Source organism: Leptonychotes weddellii, chromosome 12 (genome assembly GCF_054177405.1).
Source record: "Leptonychotes weddellii isolate Sample4059 chromosome 12, ASM5417740v2, whole genome shotgun sequence".
NCBI classification, from domain to species: domain Eukaryota; kingdom Metazoa; phylum Chordata; class Mammalia; order Carnivora; family Phocidae; genus Leptonychotes; species Leptonychotes weddellii.
In genome coordinates this window covers 37,645,240-37,661,943 of record NC_138380.1, presented here as the reverse complement: position 1 = coordinate 37,661,943, position 16,704 = coordinate 37,645,240, and the positions used below count along the sequence as shown (strand labels likewise).

At 39.8% G+C, this 16,704-nt stretch overlaps 1 protein-coding gene across 2 annotated transcripts in view; it reads left to right on the top strand.

The window, feature by feature from the left end:
* LOC115941206 (uncharacterized) overlaps positions 1–10,825 on the top strand; it is a 76,304-nt gene extending 65,479 nt beyond the window's left edge. Inside the window, exon 4 of one of the 2 annotated variants that reach the window (XR_014139208.1) lies at positions 7,518–10,825. The gene's annotated coding sequence lies outside the window, so the exon portion shown is untranslated. Of the gene's footprint in view, positions 1–5,612 lie in introns of both variants that reach the window. The other variant, XR_014139204.1, reaches the window with a different exon arrangement.
* Positions 10,826–16,704: the final 5,879 nt, after the last annotated feature.

Sequence of the window (16,704 nt, the reverse complement as noted above, 5' to 3'; positions counted from 1 at the left end):
GGGCGCCTGGGTGGCTCAGTTGGTTAAGCGACTGCCTTCGGCTCAGGTCATGATCCTGGAGTCCCGGGATCGAGTCCCGCATCGGGCTCCCTGCTCGGCAGGGAGCCTGCTTCTCCCTCTGACCCTTCCCCCTCTCATGTGCTCTCTGTCTCTCTCATTCTCTCTGTCTCAAATAAATAAATAAAATCTTTTAAAAAATAAATAAATAAATAAATAAATAAATAAAAGTAATGCAAGTGTTAAAAGATATAAAAGAGGGGCGCCTGGGTGGCTCAGTTGGTTAAGTGACTGCCTTCGGCTCAGGTCATGATCCCGGAGTCCTGGGATCAAGTCCCGCATCGGGCTCTCTGCTCAGCAGGGAGCCTGCTTCTGCCTCTCCCTCTGCTGTTCCCCCTGCTTGTGTGCTCTCTCTCTCTGTCAAATAAATAAATAAAATATATTTAAAAAAAAAAGATATAAAAGAGGATACCAGTTACAAACAGAACTTTTCCTTAATTTAATCAGAAGGATTCAAAGAGAATAATTCTCTGAGTAAATCAATTTAAAGGCATATCAGTGTGCCACCTAAAAACATCCCACAACTGACCAAGGCAAGGTGCCATTCTCTGGGGAAGATGGCTCTCTCCTAAAAGAATCAACTGAATCAGGGCTTATGTAGGATGAGATAGCTCAGTCTCTCTCAATCTTCTCACTTCTTAGGTGTCATCTCTTCTCTCCTGGAATCTCCTACCTCCTTGCTTACTTCTCATTCCCGTCTCCAGTGCCCTATAGAATTATTTGTAGTCTCTGTAACACTCCATTGTGCATACCTCTTTTAGCACTTAATACATAAATTCATGATTGTTTTTCTTCAAATCTATCTCCCTCATTTAAATTATAAACATAGAGGACAGCAGGGCCTGTGTCATAGCCTGTTTATATCCCCAGAGCTCTTACCAAGATCTAACAGCATGGTAGGCCTATAATAAATGGCTGAATTATGAAATTAAGGAAATTACAGAAGTTAGAGGAAAAGAAAGAACTGTGCGATTTTTCTCTGATCCTTGAAGCTGTGATTTTGTCATCACCTGTGCTTGAAAAGCTTCTTCTTGAGATCATTTATAAGATCTTCCCAAACACACATGAGGGTTCTCTACAGAGATGAAAAAGTAGATAGCAATCCTTTCTTTCAAAATCTTTCAGAATTAATTTGCTTCCTAGAGCAATTATAATGTGTCATTCTTTGTTTGCAGAGTAAATGCAAAACCTGGAGGATACCTCCATTGTAGACATTACAGCTGCATTTTTGTGGCTTGCTGATAAAGACGGAGGTAGCGCTGAGGTCAGTTTTCTATACCTGGGTGATGATCTCTGCTCTCCAGAAAGGATGATGGGCCAATACAGCTCCTACCTGACAATAAGTTTAAAAATTACAGGATGCCAGAGGCATCTGGGTGGCTCAGTCAGTTGGGCGTCCGACTCTTGATTTCGGCTCAGGTCTTGATCTCGGGGGTTGTGCGTTCAAGACCCGTGTTGGGCTCCACACTAGGGGTGGAACCTACATTAAAAAAAAAGAAAAGAAAGTACGGGATGCAAAGGAAACACACTACAGAACAACATTCTTACAAGAAGTCCGAAATGAACCGTCTTTGGACAACCCTTGAGATGGTTAGCAGCAGTTTCTTTGGAGTATGTGAGTATGTCTAAATAGAAACCAACTTGCTGTCAACTATTGCGTTTGAGAAGAGGAGTCAATATATACATAGATCTAACATGGAAGTACATAGCAAGCATCCCTGAGATACTGAGCTGAAATTATCTCTACCTTATCAAATTATTATGCAGAAATCAATAGCTTTCATATACATGAAAAAAACGCTTAGGAAATACAATGAAAGCAAAGACTATTTTTAATAAGCAATAACATACATAAAATTCTCCACCCTCAGTCATAATGAATGTTATTAAAACTTTTATACCATGCTGGTACTAATTTTCTTCTATCAGGTAAAAAAATCCAAAAGTTTTAGAACACTCCATGTTGGCAAAGCTGTCCGGAAACAGGTACTCTCATATATGCAGTATAAACTGACACCGTCCTTGTGGAAGGCAATTTGCCAACAGTGTCAAAATTACAAATACATTTACTCTTTAACTTGCCAATGCCACTTCTAGGAATTTACTCTAGCCATGGGAAGAGGCTGATGTGCACTGTCACTCACTGCAGCATTGTAGTGGCCGTTTGGGGGTGGGGGGAAGGAATCAAGCATTCATCAAAAGATTTTTGGTAAAAAATGTATTTGTACAAAACTACATTATATAAATCTCAGTTGAAAAACATTCTGCAAAATACCTAACCAGTGCTCCTCAAAACTGTCAAGAGCAACAAAACCAAGGAAAGTCTAAGAAACTGTCATAGCCAAAAGGAGCCTCAGGAGACAAGATGGACTAAATGTAATATGACCCTCTGAAAGAGAAACAGTAAAACTAAAGAAATGCGAACAAAGTAAAGACTTTAGTTAATAATGTATCAGTATTGGTTCAATAATTGTAACAAGTACACCAAGCTAAAGCAGAATGTTAATAATAGACCAGCATATGGGAATTCTCTGTACCATCTTCACAATTTTTAAAAAATATATAAGAATGTTGTTAAGAAATGAAAGTTATTGATAAAAATAAATTATAGGATAGCCATACAATGTTTGGCTTTCTATGCAACATTCAAGAAAGAATAAAGAAGCTCTGCCTGAACTGATAAGGAAAGATCTCCAAGGTTGTTAAGGAAAAAAATCACTTGTATAAGAACTTGCATTTTTCTAGAGAAACACTGCATGCACATACAGGTACCTAGTAACAGTGGTCATCTGTCAGGGGTAGAATGGGAAAAAGAGTGGATGGAGAATAAGGTGGAAAGAAAAAAATACAGACACACACACACACAGACATTAATGATGTGAATTGGAATACCCAATTTAACTAATTTATCAGCTGCTGCCTATAGGACTTTCTATGAATAAACAATGAGATGGACTCCTGAGTAAACTATGATCAGTGTTGAGAAGCCACCTCCCTTCCTGAATGATGAATCTTTTTACACCCTGCATTTCTGTGGATTCATTTTAAAAAATAAGTACAAAATGGAAACCCAACTGATCTGAGCCTGCCAAACTTGTATGGACCCAAACTCCTGAATGGTTTTGCCTAAAAGATCATGCTACCCTCTTCTGTAGTATCCTCAGTTTCTTTTTCTGTAAAGTGAGGGTAAGTTTAAGTCAAAGTTTCTGTTTTGAGAAACTTGTGTGATTGATTGAAAGAGAGATAATTTATGGATAGGGAAAAAAAAAAGCAGTGCGAGTGCAGAATGGCAGATCCATAAAAAACTACTTGAAATGAAGAGCAAGCTATGGAAGTTTGTTATTTTCTAAAGAGACTAACAAAGTGAAGTTCTACCTCTAGTAAGAGATTAATAAAGGAAGTTCTTCACTAAATATTCCAACAACAGATATATGAGGGACAGAATAATTTGAAATTGGAAGTTATTCATTTAAAAAAAGTGATTTAAAGAGTAAGATTCATTTTGCATTTATTTCAAAGAGCTGTTAGAAACCCAATCCAAATGGAAAGGCATTTAATTATATGAGGTTCACAATGACATTATCCTTAAATCAGGTCTGCCTTCTAACATATGAGGGGGTCCAGGGCAAAAGTACATATTAAATTGAACATGTATATATCTAAATATTTTAAAGTTATAGATCAAGCTAGCAAATTGCTAAATAAATATTTAAATCCTCCTACCTTGGCATCTTCATAACAACCTAAATGATTAGGTCTGAATTTAGATTTCTCAAACTGATGTTCAGAGTTCCATGCCAGAAACCAGCAGGAAGGAAGAGGAGAGCTAGTTTGTAGTCCCAACCCATGGCTTACCCAGCCTTGTGAGGATAGAGGTCGGGAAGAAGCCACAGATGTTCTTTGGACCATGTGAGCTTGGAATTCCTCTGTCCAGGCTACCCCAAATATGGGTCTGGTAGAGGGCATACAGCTCTGAGTAGGCATGTCCCCTTGGCAACACAGACCCCTCACCTCATGGGGAGAGGCATGGCCAAAGGAAAGCAAGAATAGGGCCCTCAAAAGTTTGAGGCCAGAGTCAGGGACTTTTCTCATCCTGGTCTAAGGGTGAAACTGTTTCAGATATTTCTTAGTGATTAATCATCAGATGAGGGAATAAAGAGTAAAACTTTCAGTCTTCTGGGTCCTTCAAAACATCACCTTGAAATGGAGATTTTTGTTATGATGATACTGACCAATAGAGAAAAATCAAAAGATATAATGATTTGTCTTTGGGCATTGTGCAACACTGGGATTTTCTGAAATTCAAGGTCGTGTATAAAATAAAGTGGAGTTGGTTGATTTGTATGATTTAGTACAGTTTTTACATAGTATGTGATTCAAAAGACTCTCTCTAGAGAGGTCGAATGGGGGATACAGAGAATGGAGTAGACTTACTCTTCAGTTGATACCATTCTTAACTGTTGGATTTTTCATTTTTATCATGTAGATATATTGCATTTACATTTGAACAACAGCAACAAACATAAAGATCTTCTAATGGTCTCCTAAGCAAATATAGAAGTTTGAATGTTGAATTTAATTATCAGGCCTAAATCTTTTGATCCCCAGATGAAGCATTGCCAACACAACATATTAGGTAATGTGATAAATACAGAAACTCTATTTTTTCTTAATGGCAACATTCACATTTGAAGCAAGCTGTCAGTAGCAAACTGCTAAACAGTTGCCTGGTTTAGCAGATGTCTTTGTTAGGAATGTGACAATTATCACCATTATTTATTTCACTGAATATCAAGTGGTACAGAGGGAAGCCAAGTCCTCATCAATAGTGCACGTGGTTAATTACATCACGCTATCTCCTCACATGCCTTATTCTTTGCTACTTGCTTTTGAAATTATCCTAAAAGCACATCTCTGACAGACTTAAAACTGAATGCATTTCAAAGTTAATATCAGCTGTCACACAAAACTGTGGACTACATGGGATAAAGGAAATTATTTTTTTCCAGCTACTTTATTTGCTGTATAATATTAGGTAACATTTACCAGGTGCTTACTCTGTCCCAGAAAAAGAATAAGCACTGCACATACATTTTTTCTTTTAACTACAATCAGAAACTCCCCTGATATTCGCATATACTCTTTCATCTGCACTGTACCTTCCTACAACATGTTATTATTTCTTATATTAGTCAGTGACTTGCTTTTATATGATGAAAATCATGAATTTTTTGTCCACTGAATAATTCCTACTATAGAAGTTCTATATAAATGGAAAAAATTATATTATAATAAAGACCAAATCATTGAGGAAAACAAAATCAAAGTCTTGTTTCCCAAATAAGCTGAATTTTATTCTTTTTTTTTTTAAAGATTTTATTTATTTAATGTCAGAGAGAGAGAGAGAGAGAGACTACAAGAGGGGGAGGGGCAGAGCAAGGAGCCCAATGTTCGACTGGATCCCTGGGTCCTGGGATCATGACCTGAGCCCAAGGCAGACGCCCAACCGACTGAGCCACCCAGGCATCCCCTGAATTTTGTTCTTAATTCTACAGATTAAATCAAGGCAACTCTTGCTATCGAATTCGACGATTCAATAAGTGAGAAATCACCTACTATGGGAGTGCTCCTCTGTCGTTGGGTTGGATACAAAAATGAATTAGACTGTCCCTCTCCTCTAAGTGTATGGTCTAATGGAGAGGAGCAACAAACTGTTGGATGCCAAAAAAGATCGTGGAAAATTCTGTGTTACAGATATCATCCAAGTATTTAATAATGTGGAGAGGCTCTTATTCTGACTTTGGTTGTGGGGAGAGAGCATTTTGGAGAATGATTTGAAGTGAACTTTGAAGAACAGATAATTTACAAGAGCTGATCTGGAAGGAAGGGCACCTGACAGAGGTAATACATAGTTTAAGAAAAAGGAACTGAGCACAGAAGAACTTGTCACAGACCAGGCTGCAAGAGTTAAGTGGGAGATAAGCCTACAGTAATGGATTTGGACCAAATCATGGAGGGCTTTGACTATAGAAGGCAATGTTAGGAAAGTCTTTGAGCTCAAAGGGACATACCCAGATCTAAACCTTTGGAAGATGACTCTGGCAGTGTCCAAAAAAGCCAACATTAAAGATATTGGTGGGAAAAACCATTAAATGAGCCAAAGAATGGGACAGAGTCTTTCAAAATGCAAAAGCTTTAAGATGTGAAGTAACAAATTTGATTTGCTATTTTTCCACTAAACAGAGGGAAAACAAACTGAAAGCAGGGAGACCATTTAGGAAAATATGCAGTGGTCCAAGCAAGAGTTAATGAGTTCTGAAGAAGGATAGTGAACAGAAGACTGATTTGAAAGATAATGGTGGAAGGAGACCATTGAATTGATTAGCCAAGAACAAAGGCATAGGAGTGAAAAGTGATGAGTTTAATTTAGATCAGAGTTTAAGATGTCTGCAACACATCGGTGTGGGATGCTCAGAGTATAGTGAGGGACAGGGTCTGATTAGGGGAAGATGGATGAGGGTTAAGGTGTAGGGCTGGGAGTCATTCTCATAACAGGGAGAGCTGGATAGACAGAGCTGTAAGATAGATGAGATTACCAAGAGATTGTCAGGAGTTAAAACAGAGGGCTGGAGACTGAATCTTCTGAAAGCTTATATTTAAAGGGTTTGTTTCAAGAGAAAGGGGAAGGGGTAAAAAATCCTGGAAGGAAACCGAACAGAAGCATTCCAGGAGGGAGGAAAGCCAGAAGAATGTCCCATGGGCTCTGGTGGAAATGAAAGTTCTAGTAAGGAAGGTGTAGTAATACCAAATTCTGCTGAAAACAGTTTGAGCAGAAGGTCTATAAAGAGGTTTCGGCTTTAGAACTTCAGATAGGCTGATGCTGCTGAGGATCAAGAAGGAGAAGAAACCAACGTGGATAAAGTCTATAGATGAAAAAGCAGGAGAGAGACAGAAACACCATTAACAGAAATTAGAAAATTAGAATCAAGGGAGAGTAGTAGGCCAGGAGAGAAAAGGTGTGTTAGGTATCAAAGGGGTTAGGGGGAGAGATGAGCAGGGAGGGAGATCCAGAAAATGGAAGAGGAATAGATGAAGGGGAGTAAAGTCAAGAAGGACATGGGAGAGGGAGGAAAGAAAAGGACAGATGGAAACCCTGGCTTTAGAAAGAAATCAGGAAAATTCTTCAGAGACTAGAGAGAAGATAAAGGGAATGGGTAATAATTTGGACAAAATGGAATTTATATAGGGTTCATAGCAGATGATCTCCAGCTCCTCGTAAGCAGGTAGGAAAAGAGGTAGGTGTAGAAAGCCAACAGGAGTGCCGAAGTCTGGAACAACAGCTCTGTGTATTTAAGAGTGAATTGATGAGAGGCGAGAAAAAGAATCCTCAGTGTTGTTGAATTCCCCAATTGGAAGGAAGTTTAGAGCATCCAGTCAACCTGGTCATCATCCTTCTCCAGAAATGCTTTCTACTGTCGGTGACTCCAGACCTGCAGCCCATCTCACCGCATCTCCCTCCAGATTGTCATTAGACTAGCTTGGTGGTGGCACATTTGGAGCCAACGAATGCAAGAACCACAGCAAACTGGGCTCACTGGGCCTTTGTACCCCAGATGGGGACACAACCACAGTTTTCTAAAGTTCTAAAAATAAATAAGTTGTTTTTTTAGAGACAAGTACAGTGACTCTATTATATACACTCACCAGGAGATTGTGCGGAGTTTGGGATGTTGTAATCCTCTAACTCAAAGAGGAATTGTTAGCCAGATGTTGAAAAATATATGTAAATGGGCTCCGGGAGTACATGCTATCTCTACATCTCCCCAAAGAATGTTGACCTAGTCCTAAAGCATTTACTTACACATTCTTTTCAAATAATCTTTAAAGTAAATTCGGAAGTACTATGTTGTAGCACATAGGTTAGTCCAATATAGACAAAATGTTAATCGTTGTTGAAGCTGTGTGACAGAAATGAGAATTTATTATACGCTTCTCTCTACTTGGCATATTTGAATTTTTTCATAATAAAAAAGTAAAAGGAAAACAAGAAAAAAGGAGATAAGTGTCTTTAGTGTGCATATATAGTTGGGAGTAATGAGATGCCTTTCTTGCATTTCTCCTTCCAGCTGACATACACTATAACCTTTGAGTAGTGGCTTACCCTAGTTTCTTTTTTTTTTTTTTTTAAAGATTTTATTTATTTATTTGACAGAGAGACACAGCGAGAGAGGGAACACAAGCAGGCGGAGGGAGAGGCAGAAGCAGGCTTCCTGCGGAGGAGGGAGCCCGATGCGGGGCTCAATCCCAGGACCCTGGGATCATGACCTGAGCCGAAGGCAGACGCTTAACGGCTAAGCCACCCAGGTGCCCCTACCCTAGTTTCTTTTACTCCAGAACAAATCAGAATATACTGGCACTGAGATTTGGATGATATACCATCATTATTATTCCACATAGTCCTTCACACTTCATAAAACTCTTTCATGTGCTGTCATTTCATTTAGTTCTGTGGAATTTCTGTACTCACGGACATTCTCCCAAATAACTGCCCTCCCAAAATTCATCCCAAAAGAAAACAGGCTTTAATCATTCAGGAGCCAATCTGTATTGAACAACTAGCATGTGCCATTACTTTGAAGTTATTTTAAAACTCCATGGCTAACTATCTTTGTAAGGAAAAAAGTAACACTCAAAAGAAAGCCTTCATTTGCTCAATAAACATTTATTAAGCACCCACTATCTGCAGAGTAGATGCCAAGGTCTCCGTAACACAGCATCCCGCGAACTTCTGCACGTAAGCAAGAATGGCTGAAGACTTGTGATGTGGCCCTTGCAATGAGGGGAGGGGAACTTTAAAAAAAATGCAGATCTCCAGGCTCCGCATACAAAGGAGTTCAGGTCTGGGGAGGTCTCAGGAAGGAGTGAGAAGCCCTGGTCTACATCACCAGGTCTCAGGGGGACCAGAGCAGACTCTAGTCTGACTGAAGCTGGCCCTGCCACCCATGGGGTGTAGTTGGTGAGTGTAAGGAAGGCAAGCTATGTGTTTGAAGTTGCATTCCCGATGCTAGAAAGGACGTGAAAACAGGATGCAAGCCTAGAGAAAGGATTCGGCAGAATTTGGGAAAGCCAGAAGTACTTGGCTCACTGGGCTTAGGTTCAAGCCTGGACTTTGGTCCTGTGGAGTTCTCGACAGGGGCCTAGAAAGGACGGATTGGATAGTGGATCCCTTTTGTGTAGCTGGCACTGTGCAAAGCTCTTTATTTATATAATCTCATTTCATCCTCATGACAGCCCTGCGAGATAGGGCAATTTGCCTACGGTCAGATGACCTGTAAGTGGATGAGTTGTATTTGAACCTAACTCTATTCTGACTGAAAGCCTATAGCCTTTCTGTCCCTCCACGGTACTTACAGGGACTGGGGCAAAGGCTTGTCAGGCTCACTGAGGGCGATAGCTCAGAAGACCACGTAAGTATAAAGGGCTCTGCTCACAGAAGGCATCAGGCAGCTATCTCTACGCTCCACTCAACTTCCAGTGACTCTTGACTGACAGGGTTCTGGTTAGTCCCAGCGTTACGTCTCAGGCAACAAAGGGAAATTGGCAGGTTTGTCTTTGTGCCCCCAGCCTCCCCAGTTTTACCTGTTTCTTCCCCAATCCCTGAGGAGGGGCTTATTGTCCTCATGTTCTTCACCTTCATTCGCACCAAGTAATACACGTCTGATAGATGAAAGCACGGTGTTTTGGGGGACCTACTGCTTTTAAACAAAGAGCAGGTGTTTAGAGGAATGAAGTTAGTATCAGAGGCAGGAGCTAGGAAGAATTTGGAAGACATGCCGAATTCTCCTTAATCACACTTGTAGATAGGTTGTAGATAGCAATAGGATCAATTCGAATTGATCCTATTGCTATCTGGAATTGATCCTACAGCTATCTGAAGAGAAATGATAGGAATTTCAGGAGATGAGGTCATCAAGAGTCCCGCCGCTTCAGAGATTCTCTTGAAGTACTTTTCACACCACTGTACCAGCCTATCTGTACGAAGTTCTCATTTTCACAGGGAACAGTACGTATGTGTGTGCTTCTCCCAGAGATGGTAATCAATGCACATAATCCATCAGAGCCTCTTTCTTTCGATAACTGAAGTTATAGACCTGGACACGGCTTTATTAGCGTCCCGAACACCAGTCCTGCCCTACCCTACAATAAACAAAATAAACAAGAGAGGCTCTCCTGGTCACCCCCTCCCACATCACCTGATCATCATACAATGAGGGCTCAAATCATGGAATTTTCTCTACTTACCAAATCACTTGTAAGTTCAAAATTGTTCCGGCAAATACTTGAGATTAGTGGTTATGAAATATGGATAGATAGATATTGATTTAGACTTAGATTTAGAGGTGGTAGTTTATTTGCTAAGAGAATACAGTGATGACCTGTAAATGTGATTCTAAGATAACATCGAGCTGGATTGTGGTTTTCTGTATCCTGTGTATACAAGTGAAGTAAGTAATTTTACAAGGCAGCATGATAAAGCTTTGTTACTTATCAGCGGTGCAGCTTTTACAAATTACTTGACATCTTTGAGCCTTGTTTTCTGCACTGGTAAGATCAAAATAGTAAAACTTGCCTTGAAAAGTTTTTGTGAGGATTAGGTGTAATATATGCAAAGTACCTAACAATGCCTGGGACATAGGGGCTCAGAAATACTTGTTGAACGCATAAATAATAGATGCTCAATAAAGGTAGGTAGTTTTTATTATTTATTAGAATGCTCATCAAACTTTATAGGCTTTAAACTTGTCTATCCCATGTTCCTCAGGAATAATGAAAAAAATTAATGGTTTCATTCTTAATTTCAAGAGCAAACACATCTGCTGCAAAAATTGAAATTACAGGGGCGCCTGGGTGGCTCAGTTGGTTAAGCGACTGCCTTCGGCTCAGGTCATGATCCTGGAGTCCCGGGATTGAGTCCCGCATCGGGCTCCCTGCTCGGCAGGGAGTCTGCTTCGTCCTCTGACCCTCTTCCCTCTCATGTGTTCTCTCTCTCTCATTCTCTCTCTCTCAAATAAATAAATAAAATCTTTAAAAAAAAATTGAAATTACATAAGTATATAAATAAAAAGCGAAAGGTCCTACTCCAGAGCCAATACCTTAGAGGTAACCACTGTTAACAGTTCAATATATATCCTTTCAGACCTTTTTCTAGGCCTGTGCAAATACATGATATAATTTCTAAACACGAGTTTGCGCTATACATGGTGTTCTGTGACTTGAGTTTTTGATGTAATATCGTGGACATCTTGCCAGACCTAGGATTCTATTTGTATAGTCAGACTTTATGATACAAACATCCTATTAATGGAAAATTAGGTTATTTACTATTTTTTGCGGTTTCAACTGTGTTGCAACAAACATCCTTATGTAAATACCATCTTGGCGTATATACTAGTTATTTTTCTAGGATAAACTTCTTGAGGAATAGCCACGTTAAAGGGTACATATATTAACTAGACTCTGCCATGTTGCAGGGAGAGTGTTATGGGCTGACATAACAGCTCAATTTTGTCCCCACAAAATTCCTATGTTGAAGCCCTAACCCCTAGTAGCTCAGCATGTGACTGTCTCTGGAGATAAGGCCCTTAAAGGGGGTGCTGAAGTTTATGAGGCCATTAGGGTGGGCCCTAATCTGATCTGATTGGTGTCCTCATAAGAAGAGGGAGTTTGGACACACAAAAAGACACCAAGGATGTGGACGCACTGGGGAAGGACCACGTGAAGACACAGAGAGAAGGCAATTATCTGCAATCCGAGGAGAGAGATCTCAGGAGAACCCAAGCCTGCTGGCACCTTGATCTCGGACTTCTTGCCAGAGAACTGAGAGAAACTAAATTCCTGTTGTTTAAGCTACCCCAGCCGTGCTATTTTGTTATGGCAGCCCTAGCAAACTAATACAGCAGGGTTATTCTCAAAGTGGTGGTGGCCCTTCTGCCTTGAGCTGAAGTCCCTGAAGTGTGAGCAAGCTGTTCTGGCCACTGCTCCCTACTTTCCTGATCCCATGCTCTCGCTGTCTCTTCCTTCATTGTCTTCACCCTCCTTGCTCATTGCAGTTTATTTAATAAGGGGGCACTTAATATGAACCTTGGGGAATTTCAAGGATTTTTTTTTTTTAAAGATTTTATTTATTTAGTTGAGAGAGAGAGAATGAGAGACAGAGAGCAGGAGAGGGAGGAGGGTCAGAAGGAGAAGCAGACTCCCTGCCGAGCAGGGAGCCCAATGCGGGACTCGATCCCGGGACTCCAGGATCAGGACCTGAGCCGAAGGCAGTCGCTTAACCAACTGAGCCACCCAGGTGCCCCTGGATGTTTTTGAATAATTTGCTTTTTGATATGCCTCATTCTGGCATGGCATTAAGATAACAGGAAGTACTGACTGAGGTATTTTCCCACCGAATTATCCTCTATTTTTATTATATGAACTAGGAAACATTGAGAAGAAAATTTTTCCCATATCATTTTCTTCACATTTCTTCCTCTGACTGATGAGAGCAAACAGCTCAGCCTTTGTAGATTACTTCAAATTTATTAGTCAAGTCTTTAGATTAAGATAATGAAACCTCCCTACATCAACTTAGTGGCCAAGTAGAGTTAACGCACCCCTTGAAACACATTCCCTCTCCCTGACCAACCGTCCTCCCTCAAACTCATTATATCTGGGGTGTGTGCTTCTGCAAGAAGGAGGCAGGAAGGCAACTTGAAGTTACTGGAAGATCTACATTCTGCTCCATGGCCATCCTCAGTAACCTCCACATACTTGACATTCCTTTGATTTCCTGAAGAAGAATGACTCACCCAGAATCACATAGCCACAGCAGATGGAATAATTGGTCTCTGGGTCTCCTAATATTTCTTTCTTCCGTCAGCAATTCTCTTTACTTGTAAAGTGAACGATCGTCTTGTTGGAGACAGCTGCATGTTGGTGACCAGAGGAAAGGAAGAGGGGGAGGATCTGCCCGTGATTGAAAAAGAGGGCTTTCTTTGGTGAACTCTTCCTTGCCTGGTTTCTTGCCAATGTTCACGTTGGTTGCCTAAGCACCGTAAGTCTGGGAAGCTTGTGCTTATGTTTGGCTAACCGTTCAGTATATCTTGGGAAGCTACAAGTCAGGCCTGCCTGCTGATGAAGAGGGAAAGAGAAGGGCAAGGAGGAGCTGGGCTGGGGGAAGTAAAGGTGGGCCTCCCTTCTTTGTCCAACCTTGCCAACGGTACTGTCAAAGGTGCTCTCATTTGATTGACAAAGAGATGCCAAAAAAACTAAACCAAGCTGAGCCACACAAAAGCCTCACGGTGACACTAAAAACGAAACACACACACACACAAAACCCAACCCCAACAAACACAGAAATCTCTGCCACTTGACATCTGGAGGGAAATTGTGTAAAAAAGGGTCCTCCCCACCGCCAATGTGTTTGTATGTGTGTGCAGTGGAAGTTGGGGATAAATTAAGGAGCAAATATGAAGATAATATAATAATCACTTCCTAATTGCAACACTCAAGTTGTATTTTATTTTTGCCCTTTTTTGGGGCCTGTTTTTTTTTTCTATTCCATTCAGTTTCCTAAGCCACATATGATCCCTGAAGGTATGTGCAATTATTTCCAAAAAATATTTGGGTGCCTACTATGGGCAAGGCACTATGCTAGGTTTGCTCAAGATGAAAAGATGGCTAAGATTTAGTCTATGCTCAAGCTCTGCAGTTTCACAGCAAAAGTAATTCATAATCATGTTTGCTTACAGATTTGCAAAAACAGCTAACTTTTACAAGAGAAACCACTTTAATTGTCTTGCATTCATCGATAGCATTTAAAGGTCATTGACATTGAACTCAAACCGAAAACATAATTTGAAATAATAAGCAATTAAATGAACACTCTTATCACAAACAAGGATTTCAGAAGAGTTGGCTTACTAATGTGTTATAAATTGTAAAAGGGAAACAAAGTGTTACACCCATGCCATATGTGAACCATGGGGCTATAAAGTAATTTATCATCTGTAATACATCTGCCTCATTTAATTCAAATTCTAACATTTATGATTTCAGTAGTTGGTACTATGGTCTTATACATGACATGGAAAAAATAATATTTGAACAAGTTCTTGAATTTGGTGGGTAGCTGCTTAGGGTTACAATGTCTCTTCCAGCTCTTAAGATACTAGATTCTATTAGGACACAAATGTAGCCTTTAGAATAGAACTCCACACGGAAATATCTGTAGTTCAACACTACTTTAATGCTGTATTACTATCATTTTGGATGTTAAAGTTGACCATTATTTTGGTTTCATAAAATCTGTTTATCTGTTTATTGTGGTTGACTGGCAAAATGTTATCATTTACTGCCAAATTTCTGGAAGTAAATCAGGGAAAAAAGAGTATTAACTGAAAACCGTAAATCAGTCTCAATCATGATTCCTCCCCTGAAATGGATGGGCAACATGGGCACCAATCACAGAGAGATGCTATTTTTTATTAGATGCTTAAGTATTTCCCTAAAATAAGATCCAAACAATGTCAAATGATTAGAGGTATAGTGTAGAAAGAGTCTCAGTTGTCGGGCGTCTCAGAAAGGAAGGAAGTAATGACATACCATTTTAACTATTACTAAGCATTTGTCCTCCCAGTCTCCATGGTAATCCAGTGCAATTGCTCCACATAAAGTAAGCACATTAGTCTGGTACAGGCATTTGCTTCCTCTCTGAATTTCCTGTTTTCCTAGATATGAGGTCTCTGAGGTGTGCCTTCAGGAAATAGTCACTCACTCAGCGGTCTGCTAGGAAGAGTGATTTGGAGAGGGTAGGTTTCTACTGTTTGCTAAAAAGATAGCTTTGTTCTAACCTACCCTGTTCCATCGACATGAACTTAAGTTCGATTCAATTCACTTTCACTAACCTCTTATACAGCAGGAGGCATTCAGTTATTGCCAAAGTCAGTATATTAAGTCTAGTTGTTGAGGGCAGCTGGTTTCTCATAGAACCATGTTTCCCTACTTCCTATATCAGTCAGGTTATGATTCAGTGGTAGGAAATGCCAAAGGGAGGTGGCAACAATGGCCTTTTCCACTTACAATAGATTTTCTTTTATGCACTTTGGATTTTTCTCCAGTATTGTGCTCAGTGGTATTTCTGCCATGTAATCAGATCGGATGGCTCTACGAGGTGCTGATTGGCAAGAAAACCTCCAGGTAAATGGCTTCCTCTCTTCCTGCAGACCCAGAGGCAACTGTGCTGCCGGGCTGTTACCAGGGATTTCCCCAGAGGGAACTGGGGACCTCATCTGCATTGGAATGAAGCTTCCAGGAGGGCCCTGGAATTTGAAAATTCCTTGAGCCTCCACTGATAAGTTGAGATAAATTAGGCCTCCCGGGGCAGTCTGGATTCAGACATCCTATTTCTGTGCTTTCTCCTCCACTCCCTCCTTGGCTGGTGGGAAAAAGAAAAACTCCTCCTTCTAAGGTAAAGAATTTAAGAATGGGAGCTATTTGCTGTTTAAACAGCTATTTTGCTGCTTGTTTAAATCTCTGGTCTTCAAGTTACATGGTTCTTTCATTTTATCTTCTTTTGTTTTGTTATTACTACTGTGTCTTTTGGCTTCTCTTCCTCTGTGGGGTGAAGTTTGATCTTCACAAAGGAAGAGGAAGTATGAGGCTTGATGTTTTCTAATTTTTGTTCATTAGTTGTATAACCTTGCAAGTGTCACTTGACTTCCTGTACAATATGGATTCTTAAGTCTATAGAAGGGCTTGTCAATATCTATTCCCTTTCATTTGCAGAACATTAACATTGTCAATTATTTTAGTTAGATTGATCTCAATAGAAGTTTTCTCTAATATCTATGTTATTTAATCAAGAATTTAACACTAGAATACACTGGGATATTAGTTTTCAAATATTTAAAAGTTAAGTACAAAATTTTAAACCGTACTTACCTTGATTCCCTGTGTTTGTAGTTCATGATACTTAAGTGAGGTTTTGTGGATGGCAGGATATTTCTTGTGAGGAATATCTTGAATTATGAGGTTTCATATTTTAAGCTTGATTTGAACAAAATATATTCCCATAATCATTCATATGATTTCATAGTTTCAACTTTTATGAATAAGTTGTATGTCTTTAATTTTCACAAGAAATAAAGTTTTAGTTAGTCAAGGCTCTTTATTTTCCAAATCATTTCTCAATCCTCTTCTACTAGACTTCAAGGGAGGAATAAAAAGCACTCATGGGTTTTTGGATATTTGAACATTACTGTTAATGGGGAATATTGCAAATTGCTAACCACTTCACAAAACACACAACTGAAATCTCAAGCTCCACCCCTACCACCTAAACTGACATGTTTGCTAAGTTTTGGCAATAATGAGAAGTGCTATCTCATTTTTACTGTCATGTTCTGAGTCGGCCCTCAAGAAAAACCTTTATATATAGACTTAATACTATTGACGTCTCCATCTTCTTGCATTAAAGGTAGAAGTACCTGAAAATTGTAAGAAATTGTCTAACCCTTTCACCAGACCAAATGTCTAGCAAATGAAGATAGGATTCAGGACAACAGAGGAACAAATCTCTTCACCTGAGGTCTTGTGTACTGGAAA